At 41.1% G+C, this 13739-nt stretch overlaps 1 long non-coding RNA gene across 1 annotated transcript in view; it reads right to left on the bottom strand.

Annotated features, from left to right (window-relative positions):
* The window catches only part of LOC123596082, a 54947-nt gene that overhangs the window by 40959 nt on the left and 249 nt on the right, over positions 1-13739 (bottom strand). The window contains exon 2 of the long non-coding RNA XR_006711518.1: positions 7914-7978. This is a non-coding gene — a long non-coding RNA (uncharacterized LOC123596082). The remainder of the gene's footprint in view (positions 1-7913; positions 7979-13739) is intronic.

The raw sequence follows: 13739 nt of genomic DNA, 5'->3' as shown, positions 1-13739 counted from the left end.
TCACATCACCAGGTTGATTGACGGCACTTTCAATTTGTAATTCCCAGTCTCAACGTAGCTCTCAACATCCCTTATGATCTTATCACATTATTCCAATCAGTTTCTGCAGATTCTTTTTGCCCTTCACACTCCTCAGATGACCAACCCCTCCCATATCCCCTTCACCATCTCTGGATGGCCTTAACAAAACATGGCTTGTTGTTCGGCCAGCTGTCTAAAAGCGAACTGTCCAGGCTTTTATTCAGCTTCCGGCAATTTATCTAAATGCAACTTTAGATATTAACTCCTTATCTGATGCATCATTTGCAAATACCTTCTCCCATTCAGTAGGCTGTCTTCTTGTTTTGCTGATGGTTTCCTTTGCTGTGCAAAAAGCTTTTCATCTTAGGGTAGTCTCAATAGCTTAATTTTATATGTTAATTATACTTGAGCAAATAAATAAATAAATGTTAAAAATTAATGTAACTTTAGGCATATATGTCCTAACAGTTCTGGGCCTCAGGTTTGTAGTAGTAAAATAGAGATAGTAATAGTTCCTCCCTCATAAGGTTATTGTAAGTAGTAAGTGAGTCAGTACATGTAAATGTTTTACACAGTATCGGCTGTCAATAAACCATCAGTAAAAGTTTTCCTATGATTCTAATTATATTTTCACAGGAAAGATGAAGCCACTGGATAGAAATTCCCTTAACTTCCCAACCTCATATCAACAAATCTGTCTGCACATTCATGGCCTCATTTAAACCTTATGTCTTCCAAAAGGCCCCACCTTCTGATGCCATCGCATTGGGGTTAGGATTTCAACATAGGTATTTGGGGGAGAACATAAGAATTTAGTCTATAACAGTAACCTACAACTAAATGACTCCTATTCCCTCCACCAAAAGCCCTCTAGGTAAAAGTTACAATAATTCCTATATTCCTAATTTCTTTTTTTTAATGTTTATTTATGCTTGAGAGAGAGAGAGAGACAGAGACAGAGAGAGAGAGAGAGAAAACGGAGGAGGGTCAGAGAGAGAGGGGGACAGAGGACCTGAAGCAGGCTCTGTGCTGACAGCAGCACAGAATAGTGAGGTCATGACGCTCAGCCGACTGAGCCACCCAGGTGCCCCTGTGTTCCTAATTTCAATGATCATTTCGCTTGCGATCTTCTCGGCATTCAAACATTGACTACCTTTCTCTTTGACTTCCATGACATTATACCCTCCTGATTTTGTTCCTCTTATGCCGTAGCTCATGCCAGAAATGTCACAATATCCAATCACCAAGTCTGATGATTCTCTGCCCTAAATATTTTTAAATGCATCCACTTTTGCTCGTGGTTATTGAATAGACAAAATAATATTCCTCTACCTAACCATCTGAACTATCCTTTTTTTCTCCACATAGCATCTTAAAAACCGTATAGCTCTCCTTAAAGTCTTTCAATCACTATTCATTGTTTTTAGGTTGAAAAGAATACTTATTACATTTATTTTAACTGTATCATAAAAAAAAACTCAAATATACTTCAAGGTAGGGAAAATACTATGATACATTCCCATATATCCATCATCTAGCCTTACTAACTGCAATTTTATCATATTTCCTTCCTCTATTTTCTCATTCGTTCAGTTGTTTTTTGATTGTGGTAAAAGACACATAACATGAAATTTACCATTTTAACTATTTTTAAGTGTACAATTCTATGGCATTGAGTACCATCAGCACTACCCATCTCCTAAAGATTATATTTTTACTACACAACAAGGTTGACAAGCATGAACTGCTCTCCATCCTGGGTCACTAGAGTCAAGTCACTTTGGCCTTTATATAGTTTCTTGTAAGTGCCAAACTTGTTCCTTACTCAACACCTTCACACATGCTTTTCACCTTGCTTAAAATGCTTTTTCCCACCCATGTTACTGGCCAAATCCTACTCACTATTGAATATTCAGTTTATTTTTTTAATGTTTATTTATTTTTGAGAGAGAGGGACACAGAGCGTGAGTGGGGGAGGGGCAGAGGGGGGGGGACACAGAATCTGAAGCAGACTCCAGGCTCTGAGCTGTCAGCACAGAGCCTGATGTGAAGCTCGAACTCACAAACCATGAGATCATAACCTGAACCGAACTCGGACGCTCACCCGACTGAGCCACCCAGGAGCCCCTGGAATATGCAGTTTAAACATTAGCTCTTTCCATGAAAACGTACACTAGGCAAGGTCTCCAGCCACATGATCTTGCTATACTCCCTTACTTCTATAGATGGAGGTAATACAACATAGATCAAGCTCTAGAGCCAGACTGCCTCAGTTTTAATCTTGGCTCTGTATGACCTTGGGCAAGTCACTGTGTCTCTGTGTCTCAATTTCTATCTGCAGAATGGAGATAATAGGACCTTGTCTCTAGGTCATTTTGAGAATTATTTAAGTGTTTAGAAAATGGCTTGGACTTAGGGTTGCATAAGTATTAGCAATTACTACTCTTCTTCAAAATACTTAAGGATTTTGTGAAAGTTTCGTTAAATGTCTGTCTGCCGCTATGAAGTCTCTCTTGGTTCCCTCTGTATTTGAGAACCTAGTTCAGTGCCTGTTACATATTCCTCAATCAATACTGGTTGAATATTGGTCTTCTCAAATACTTTTGGCTCAGAATATTGTTGTTAATATCAAATTAAAGGATTAAGAAAGAAAAGAAAAGAAAAGAAAAGAAAAGAAAGAAAGAAAGAAAGAAAGGAAGAAAGAAAGAAAGAAAGAAACTCATGAAAACTTTCTAAGTTTTAAGTCCCAATGTGCATCACGATGGTGCTATTGGGAAGTTTAGGCATAAACAAATGATAGTAAAGTGTATTTGAGATGTTAAGGATGCACATATTAAATTGCCATGGTTCATAATATATATTAGTGTGTCCCAAAATGAGTTCTTTGAAATGCTAGTTTATGAAGTAGTTAAAAGAAAAAATAGGAACTTTTTACCCTGATTGATAAATTTGGGAAATGCTGCAAATAATTGTCCCCCTCCCCCTTTGTAGTTTCACAATATACATTTCCCTGTGAAGCACTGGAAAATAAAATAATTCAACTTCTTTAACTCAGAATTTCATCAGCTTACTTTTTTTCTGTCATAGAACTTTTTTTTTTTTTCAAGAAAACCTATTAATTAGCCATAGGAACCAAATTTCCAATAGGACTTCTGGGAACGGGACCCCTGTGAGGACATAACGGCTGTTTCCAGCTGCTGAAGTGTGGCAAAAAGCAGGAAGCCTGAAAATGCTTGGGGGATGTGAGCAGCTCACACGCTGGGGCCAAACTGGGGAACTAAATGCCCGGAATCGGGCAGGACGGGAGGAAGGTGTGGGTGGGCGTGGGGTGTAGAGGCTCGGTCAGAGTTCAGGTTTGCCGTGGCTCCTGTGCAGGCAGGTTTCTGAGGAAGGCCCCAGGCGGTATGCGGATGACAGCCCAGGGGGTGGCGGGTTGGGAAATCACTGTGGGTGCCTTCAGGTAGAAGGTGATGAGCCCTCGGAGGGAGCCCGCAGGCTTGGAGGAAGGAGGGGCTGGTGGACGCAGGGTCGCTGCCTCCCACCTTGTGTCCCGGGGCCGCCATAGGAGCCATTCATAGAATCCAGCTTCATAGAAACTGGGGAAGACGTGATATAATTGTAGGAAGAGCAAGGTGATTGCAGACTCAAGCGATCTAACAATGTTTCAGACACAAGTTGGAATATGAGCCTGGCAATACGGAAAATAGAATTTAGATAGATAAAGAGAGGATAAAAGGGTTTCACAGATAACAAAATGTTAGCCATAGAAATGGAATTAATCTGGTAAATATGGGGCTGAACTATGTCTTGATATCAAATCTCAACGATCTTGCCAATTTTTCTTTAGGATGTTTAGTAAGAACTGCAGAAGTATTTTTTCTTTAAAGTTTCATAGAGAAGTTGAGAATTTAACTAGCATTTGAGGAGGAGTTGATTGGGTAGGTGGTGTGGAAAAGAGAAGGAAAAATGTAAAGGTTTCCGAGCCTTAGTGGGGGTGAGGGCGGGAGGGGTGGGGATTGGACAGGCAGATTTGCATTCATTGAGAGTTCTCCACTCAGGCTTTTCTGTATATTTATTGTTAAATTCTAAATTCAGCAATCCTCTAAAGTGGTTATTACTATATCTCTTTTGCAAATAAGTAATCTGGGGTTCACAGAGCTTATGTAATGTGTCCAATAACACACAGCAGTTTCAATTGTAATCTAAATTACACACACTCTTCCCATTATACCATACTGCCTCTTAAATTCAATTGGAAATTAAGCACACACACACTTCTCTCTCTTTTGTTGTTTCCAGTCCTATCACCTCATTACATTCTCAATAAAGTCTCTCTCTCTCTCTCTCTCTCTCTCTCTCTCTCACACACACACACACACACACACACACACACACACACACCACTTCCCTCCCATGCCTCATCTCCACACAGACACACAGAAAATGTGCTCTTAATTTATCTGAATGTAATCATGCTGTCCTGTATGGTAGCCACAAGCCACATGTGGCTGTTGAGCACTTGAAAGGTGGCTAGTCCAAACTGAGATGTGAGTGTAAAATACACATCAGATCTCAAAACCTTAGAACAAAAATAAAGTAATAATAATAATTAATAAATTTTATACAGATTATATTTTTAAGGATAATATTTTGAGTATATTGGGTTAAATATATGATTCTTAAAGTTAACTTCACTTGTTCCTCTTTCCTTTCTCGAGAAACTGCTAGAAAATTTTGAATTACATGTGCAGGTTATATTTGTGGCTCAAGTTATATTTCTGTTGTACAGTCTGGTATATAATATCAACATTTTTTTTTTGTCCTTTTGTCCTTTTGAAATTCTCAAGATTCCTCCCACAATTAGGATTAATCCCCTGAAATGCAAGTCCTTGTAAATGTCTGACACATTAAGCCATTATCTTTTCTGAATGAATTTATCGGAAATTAGCCCAATCATCTGGAAAGGCCCTGAATGAACGGGGCTGAGTCAGTAGGGAAAACAAAAACAAAGATTCAGATAAAATCAAGTCCAGGTAGAGAAGGTGGGGGAAATGAATGGCCTGCTGCATTTGGTGATACAGGAAGTTGGGCAAGTTACCAGAGAAGAAGGGGCTCAGGAAGTTGGAAAGACACTGCAAAATAAAAGAACTGCCAATGTGACAGTGTACCCAGGATGGGCCCTAAACATCCATCTTCATGAGTTCTCTTTTAAAAACTAAAGTTTGGAGGGGCGCTTGGGTGGCTCAGTCAATTGAGCATCCAACTCTTGGCTTCGGCTCAGGTCATGATCCCAGGGTCTTGGGATTGAGCCCTGCATCCAATTCTCTCTCTCCCTTTGTCCCTCTGCCCAACTCTTGCTCTCTCTCTGAAACCTAAATTTTGCTCTGTAAAAATTATGATCTTTTTTTTAAAGAAACTTTCTTTTTTAATGTTTATTTATTGATTTTGAGAGAACGACATTCCCAAGCAGGCTCCACACTGTCAGCACAGAGCCCCGTGCAGGGCTCAAACTCACGAACCATGAGATCATGACCTGAGCTGAAATCAAATGGGATGCTTAACCATCTCAGCCACCCAGGCACCCCTCTAAAACTTATGATCTTAATGCCAAAGATAGACTCTGATCCCATAATTCCAAGGAAGATCTCAGTGCTGCAATCTAGCCAGGGCTTTCTGATGCCCCTCAGACTCATCAAGTGCCATTGATGTTGTTGGGGTTGGACTGGAAGGAGAGTTGTCATGCTTGTGCCTTAACAAATTACCGGCCCAGTGAGGCTGGCTCAGAGTCTCAGGGCTTGGAAGAGAAAGGATGAATAACGAACAGCAAATAGTGGGGTTTTATTTACCTCAGTTATTTTGAAGAAAATGATCACTATTTCTGATATAGAGCCTCCCCTGCCATCAGTTTTCAATTAGTTGTTTCATTACACCTATACATTTATCCCTGATGTGGAAATAGTCTCTGAGGACATATTACAAGCACATACTTATTTAGGCAATTTGAATACTCTTCTGACTGAAGGTGAGAAATCGTGTGTGTGCTTCAATCACAGTTTTAAAATGTTAAAATGTGTAGCAAGTAGTGAAGAAAATGGCACTATTTTAGATTCTTTTGTTTTATGTAACTTAGCATTTAGATGTCACCGTAACATGACCTCTCAAGTCAGGACGATTTAGAAGACAAAATGCGATTTTTAAAAGCAGGTGAGGGTGGAATCTTATCTTTTGAAATACTGTGTTTATATAAGTGACCGTATGTTTTGTATGTTGTAAAAATACAAAACTCCATTAAGTGGCGGGAAAATACTGGGAAAAGGGTCTCAGCCCAGTAATTATTAACTGTGTCACCTTGGGTCAATTACTTCATGAAATTCGTTTCTCTCCTCTAAATCGAGGATAATTAAATCTCCCTCTGGAGGTTGGGGTGAAAAAAGCAAATTCAATGGACTATAAGTTACAACTACCACCCTGGAACAGAACAGATGCTAACACCCTCAGTGTACTGCTGCCATTTTTTTTTAATGTTTATTTATTTATTTTGAGAAAGAGGGGGAGAAAGAGAGAGAGAGAGAGAGAGAGAGCAGGGGAGGGACAGAGAGAAAGAGAGAGAGAGAATACCAACCAGCCTCCATGCTGTCAGTGCAGAGCCTGACATGGGGCTCGATCTCACAAATTGTGAGATCATGACTGGAACTGAAATCAAGTCAGATGCTTCACCAACGGAGCCACTCAGGCACTCTGTACTCCTTCCATTTTTAAAGGAAAGGCACTATCTCCTTCACTCAAGGAGCTTCAATCATGAATCAGAACATCTTAGAATGATTCAAGCTTTCTTAGTAAATTCCTAAGTCTATTGTCACAGACACAGAGCACCTGTCTCTGGGAGGCCACTCCATCCCTGTTGCCCAGAGGTACTCCTTTCACCTCTCTTGCTTGTGTGGTAAGAAAACAACAATGTTCTCTATCTCAGACGAGTGATCAGTTTGACTCTTAACATTTCTATCTCTATCCAGTAGCCCTTCCTTAAAAATGCCATCTTCATTTTGCACTTGAATCTTAACTAGAGAGCCTTTCCAAGACCGTAAGATGATGACAGGACTCGAGATTTTATCTCAGCCTCCAAGACTGTGGAAACTTTCCAGCTCTCCTGGAAAGTCATAGGACCACTGATTTCTATTCATTCATCGGGAAAAGCTTTCAAATGGGCAGATCCTTCCAAAACTGGATCCAGTAGCCTCAGGGGATAATAAGTTTCCCATCATTGGAAGTGCTCTGGCAGGTGTTAAAAGACAACATGTTTATTCACTGAGTAATTATTTAATGAGTCTCTACCTTGTGCCTGTGATGGGGTCCTGTGGGTAGAAAGTGAGTAAGAAAGGTAAGCTCCCTGAGTCAGGGTGCTTTTGATCTAGTAGAGGAGACAAATACAAAGGCAAATAATGTTATATTTTGCTAAACGTGTAATAGCAATAATTGTTAGGTTTTAGAAACATGGAGGAGGGCAACTAATACCTAATGAAGACTTCCCATAGGAAAGAACATCCAAGTAAGATCTACAGGAAATATGAAGGTAGAAAGAACAGAAGAAAACATGCTTAGACAAAGAAATAGCATTAGAAAATCCCAGAGTGGAGAAAAAATAAGGCTCCAATAAACAAACTGTAAGTATGAAGAGGACCAAGGAGGTGGGGGGGGGGGGGGGTGGCTGTGGAGGCACCTGTAAAGATAAACAGGAACCAGAACAAAGACATTTAAAGGGTCATATACACACATGGAAGAGCTTGGACTTTATTTCCAGGGAAGCCAGGATGCACAGGTGTTTTTCCACAGATCCTGTGCCTGGGGGGGTCTGGCTGCAGCCCTGACATCAGAGGGCTGGAATGGAGACCTACCTGGCTCATGTCCTTATACCTCCAGTCCAGGGGAGGGCTCTCTCTGAGGTGTGGGCATCTCTGACCTGGGAGTGTGAAGGGAAAAAGGAAGTTGTTCCAAACTTTCTGAGTTTTGCTTCTTCCATTATCATTTCTCTTAAAAAGCCAGAGGAAAGGAAATTTTCCAAGGAGCCCTGACAGGATCCATAGGAAAATGAATGACTCATCAACCAGAGATCTATTTAGTGATTATCAATGTGCAAGGAATTCCTTTACAAAGAATCCATTGGCACTCCAATAAATAAATTTTATTTATTTAAATACTGGCAAAAGAAAAATAAGAAAAGAAATAAGAAAAGAAAAATAAAAAAGAACATTTGAAATAAGTACTACAGAAGAAAAAACTCCTATATTATGCACCTTTCCAGGAACAGGTACATTCCTCCCCAGGCCCCCATCTTCATAGGCACAAAGACATAAAAAATTTCTAGTGGAAAGAATGACTCAATCTTTTTTCTGTAAATGACTAACTTCTCATTAGTATAAAAATAGCTAACATTAGTTGAACATTTACTTTGTACCAGAAAGACATTAACTGTTTTACATACATTGCTTTATTTAATCCTCCCATGACTGACAGGTAGGTAGGTATCATCATTATTCCCACTTCATAGATACTAAAACTGAGGCTAAGAGGTTAAATGACTCACTCACCATCACAGAGCTCACAGTGATGGTACCAGGGATCCAGACTCAGAATCTCAACCACTACACAAGGGTTTCAACAGGCAGAATTCACACCTGCATCAACAACATCTAGGGTACTTGTTAAAAATACAAATTTCTTCAGGTCCACTCCAGGCCTATGGAATCAGAAATTCTCCATAGGGGTCAGGTCTAGGAATCATATTTTAATCAGGTACCCAGGGCGATTCTTAGGGACACTGAAGTTGGAGAAACACTCCATTCTCTACGCCATTCAGAAGGACTTTAATTGATAAAAGTAACTGTCCCAACCTTCCAGGGGGGAAAAATGATCTAAGGGAGGAACATTAGCTTTTGATATCTTTGAGTATGAATGCTCCCAGTAGTAAAACTGTCAGATTGGTAAAGTGAAATCTAGCTACCATCTGCCTCAGGGCTCTTGCTCTAATAAAAGTTGGGGCTGCTCCCCACAGTCGGCACCCTCTGGTACCCCTGCTCTTGAGCCTGGAGCAGCCTTTCCTGATTGCCATAACTGATGGCACTCAGATGAAGTAGAAGGAGAGGCATCCATTGGCCTCCACTCCCAGCTCTGTCCCTTACTAACTGTAAAAACAGAAGAGTTCCTTAAATTCTCTGGACCTGTTCTGTTATCTGTGAAATGGGAATAATAACTCTTGGGAAACAGCTTTGCAACAAAGAGTAGGTTAAATTTTATCCGATACTTTATGTAAGATTTATCTAGTCTAAAGACCTGATGTCTAAAAGGTCCTCAATAAATGGTGGTGGCGATTTCTATAAATAGCCACTGTGGGATGGTCCTTCGATTTTGTGTCCAATTTCAAGACAATGGGCAAAGAGCCTTGGTCTTTTAATTGGACAGATGTGGGCTACGTCCGAGCTTGGTCAGTCCCTGGGAGACCCTGGGCAAGTTAATTAAACTCTCCAATGTTCATCTTCTCACTCCTTACACAGGAAGAGAGGTCTGCTTCCTAGTTCTTTAAAGAATTAAAAGAAAGTATGCAAAGTTCTCATACAAAGCAAGCCCTCAACATCTATTGTTTTCCCTCCCACTTCATAGCCAATGCACCTTGGTTTCTCAACAACCTCAAAACACGGTTTATTGTCATTTTAACTTTGCGTATTTTATTGAATTCTAATTCCTTTTAAGTCAGCAAGATAGAACTTCCGTAATTTCTCATTAGTTTATTGACTGGGACCCAAACATTATCCGAATATTAGATATGGACCATTTCCTAGCCCTTCCTTATCAGCCCAAAGGATTTGGCCAGACTTTGCTCCCTTAGAGACCATGTAGCTCAAGCTGTGTCTCTTCCAGGCAAGATATTGGCAGCCAACAGAGGGGAAGGGACAGAAAATCCAGGTCAGCTGCAAAGATGATCAAATAGTTGGAAAAAGGATTCGTGAAAAAAGTGATTTTAAAAAATAGAAATTGTTTCTTCTGGAGATGTTGAGGACAATTCAGTGTGGGTCGTCAGCACACCAATGTTTATGCTCCAAGGAAAGGTGCTACTTGGTTACCTCCCATTGCCACAAAAGATGAGGGGCTCTGGGCCGAATCACAGCAGGAGAGATTTAGAGTAAACGTGAGAAAAATGATTGCAACAACAAAGCTGACAGTTCCTCTGATTTGTCTTCTATTATCCTTTGTAAACCTCCCAGAATCATGATTCAAACGTCAGGCTTTGGCCACAGATGATGACTTCTCTAAGCCTCATTCATTCACTCAACAGACAACTGGGGAGATACACAACACTGTATCTGCAGCAAGCACTGTACTAGCCTCATGTTCCCCGACTGTGTGGCATTACAGTCCGGCTGGAGTACATGTTACATACAGGGTCTGTAGAAAGGCATCTCCAGAGTGTAATGATCATTTATTTCCTTGTTCAGGAACTTTGGAAATTCCTAGGCCACCCTATTGGTAAAGATACTAAGTTGCAAATTCCTTGGTATGCCATTCAAGTCCTTTCAAGGATCCCACCCTCCTTTCTAGTCTCATCTCTCAAGATTCCTATAAGATGTCTCAACTACACACAGTTCCCTAAATCTACTTTGGTGAAGACATGCTCTTCTACCTTAGGGGTTTTGCCCATGCTATTTCTTCTGTTTGGCATCCTCTGCTCCCCACCATCACTGAACCCCTGGAAGTAGAGGCCCTTGTAAGTAGTAAGTAATCGACACATTGTGAGTTCTGTGTATCAGCACCCCTGATAGACTGGGAGCCTCCAGAAACCAGGAATCATGGAACATCCTTATGGTCTACTGGTTAGCTAAGTAACTCACATTATGTCATCAATATGTGGATGATTGTTATAGTAAGGAAGGAAGGGATAGAGAGAGGGAGGTAGAAGGAAGGAAGGAAGGAAGGAAGGAAGGAAGGAAGGGAAGAAGGAAGGAAGGAAGGAAGGAAGGAAGGAAGGAAGGAAGGAAGGGAGGGAGGGAAGAAGGAAGGAAGGAAGGAAGGGAGGGAAGAAGGAAGGAAGGAAGGAAGGAAGGAAGGAAGGAAGGAAGGAAGGAAGGAACTTGATCCATATAATGGGATAATACTTCTGAATCTTAATTATAGTTCTCTCCAAAGGCCTCTTTTCACTTCCTCCACCATCCCTCCACCCCCACCTCTGCCTTGAACTTGTAACCCACTATAGAAACTGAAGCAAAAACAAAATCAGCTTGAGTCAGAACTCAGGCACACATCTACAGAGTGAGTTTTTAAGCTAGCAGGTATTAGCTAGATGACCCTGACTGAGAAAGAAGGGGAAAAGAAGGAGTAGCTCTCAGATCAGAGAGGAAGACACAGAATAATCTCAAGGTCAGTATGACTAAGGTTTAGACCAGGAGGGTGAGGAAAGACCTTCCTTTGAGAGCACCTGGGAGTTACGTCAAGACAGACTTAGTTCTAAGTTGTCATGCTTCCTCCCATCCAAGGAAGACTAATTGCCCGGAGTCTACCTCCTGCCCAGGGAGCATCCCTCTGGAGATAACTGGTCAGGGCACTGGAGATGCTGCCCTAGCTTCTGCCCACCATGAGAACCCTGGACTTCTACAACCCAGAGATCTTGTATGAGAGACATGGATGCTTGTGGCCTGAGAGTGGTATGAAACAATCCAACATGGTCCCTCCTGGGTTGAACTCAAAACACAATGAACAGGAACACGATTACTGAGACTGTCTGAAGGGCCACCACGGTCCCCTTTAGTGATTTCCTGCAACAGATTTTATGAAAAGTGGGAGTTCCGACCTATGGCCACCAGCACGGGCATCCGGAAAGTTCATTTGGAACCTGTGTTAGTTTCCTAGGGCTGCTCTAACAAATTACCACAAACTGGGTGGCTTAAAACAACAGTAAGAACTGGTATGAAATCTACTATCTCACCATTCCAGAGGGTAGAAATCTGAAACCAAGGTGCCAGCAGGGCCACGCTCTAGAGGCTCCAGGAAGAATGCTTCCTTGCCTCTTTGAGCTTTTTATCGTTGCTGGCAATTTTTAGGGTTTCATGGTAGCTGCAACATAACTCCCATCTCAGCCTCCCTGTTACATGTGCCTTCCCTCTCCGTGTTGGCCTGTGTCTCCCTACACTAGTGATTGGATTTAGGGTCAATCCTAATCGATTATGACCTCAGCTTAATTTGCATCTTAATTACACGTGCAAAGCCCTATATCCAAGGTCACATTCACAGGTACCAGGAGTTCAGACTAGACTATAACTTTGGGGGAACATAATTCAACCTACAACAGAATCTTGTTATTTCTTACCACAGCCTTCCGTAAAGTGGCAAATTAGATGCTATGTGATAACTTGCTCTATACATGTTTTTACTCAACTTTGGGAAAATCACATCCAAAAAATGACCCAACTACATTAGAATTTCCTAATTAGTGGGGGCGCCTGGGTGGCTCAGTCGGTTAAGCGGCCGACTTCGGCTCAGGTCATGATCTCGCGGTCCGTGAGTTCGAGCCCCGCGTCGGGCTCTGTGCTGACAGCTCAGAGCCTGGAGCCTGTTTCAGATTCAGTGTCTCCACCTCTCTCTGCCCCTCCCCTGCTCATGCTCTGTCTCTCTCTGTCTCAAAAATAAACAAACGTTAAAAAAAAAAAAAAGAATTTCCTAATTAATGTTTTGCAGAATACCATATCTGAAGATGTAATTAACTGTGCCAGGACTCAAGGGTTATGTATCTATTAGGGCCCCAATCAGAAGCAAAACCAAAAAATGATAGATATTATATGTTATATATCATAGACAAAGTATCTATGATATATAGCATATATAATATCACATATATATTGTCAAAAATTAAGAGATGGCTAAAGTAAAGTGCAATTAGTAACAGTTTATCGTGCAAACACCAAAAAGGCACTTTGCAAACTGGGAGCATTCAAACCAAAACATGGAGTGAGGCTCAAGGGTACATTGTTACAGAGCAGCTACTATAGTGAGAAAGTAGTGACTGTTTTTTCTTCCCAGTGATTGGTTATAATAGTAAATTTTCTTAAATGATAGGGAATCAGTCAGTGGTTATTTCATATCAACCTTGGGAAATAGTTCAAGTTTTCCTCATGATTTCCAGAGGCATAAACAAGAAATGACCCTGGTTGAGTTAGACTTGCAAAATAAGCTAAATTAAGCTTTGTTTGTATGAATAAACTGGTTTTGTCTGCTCAGGGAATTTTCAAGATTAGTCTCCATTTGTTTCTGCTTTTAAAAATATCACATATCATATGTGGCGCCTGGGTGGCTCTGTCCGTTGAGCGACCGACTTCAGCTCGGGTCATGCTCTCACAGCTTGTGAGTCCGAGCGCCGCGTCAGCTCAGAACCTGGAGCCTGCTTCAGATTCTGTGTCTCCCTCTCTCTCTGCCCCTAACCCACTCGCATTCTGTCTCTGTCTCTCTCAAAAATAAATAAACATTTAAAAAAATTTTTTTAATTTAAAAATATCATATAAATACACAAATTTTATATCATATAATTTGGGAACTTTTAAAGAAATCTCAGTAAAGCCGTTGTCTTTCTGTCTGTTGTTGGAGCTTGAAGTCCAATGAAGAAGGAAAGATGAATGTAAAGTGGGGGGGAATAAAGGTACGCTAAAATCCAACGGCACAGCTAGAACCCAGGTCTCACT

Source organism: Leopardus geoffroyi, chromosome B1, assembly GCF_018350155.1.
Source record: "Leopardus geoffroyi isolate Oge1 chromosome B1, O.geoffroyi_Oge1_pat1.0, whole genome shotgun sequence".
Classification (NCBI taxonomy): domain Eukaryota; kingdom Metazoa; phylum Chordata; class Mammalia; order Carnivora; family Felidae; genus Leopardus; species Leopardus geoffroyi.
Note: the sequence above shows the minus strand (reverse complement) of the source record. Positions and strands in the feature narration are given on the sequence as shown.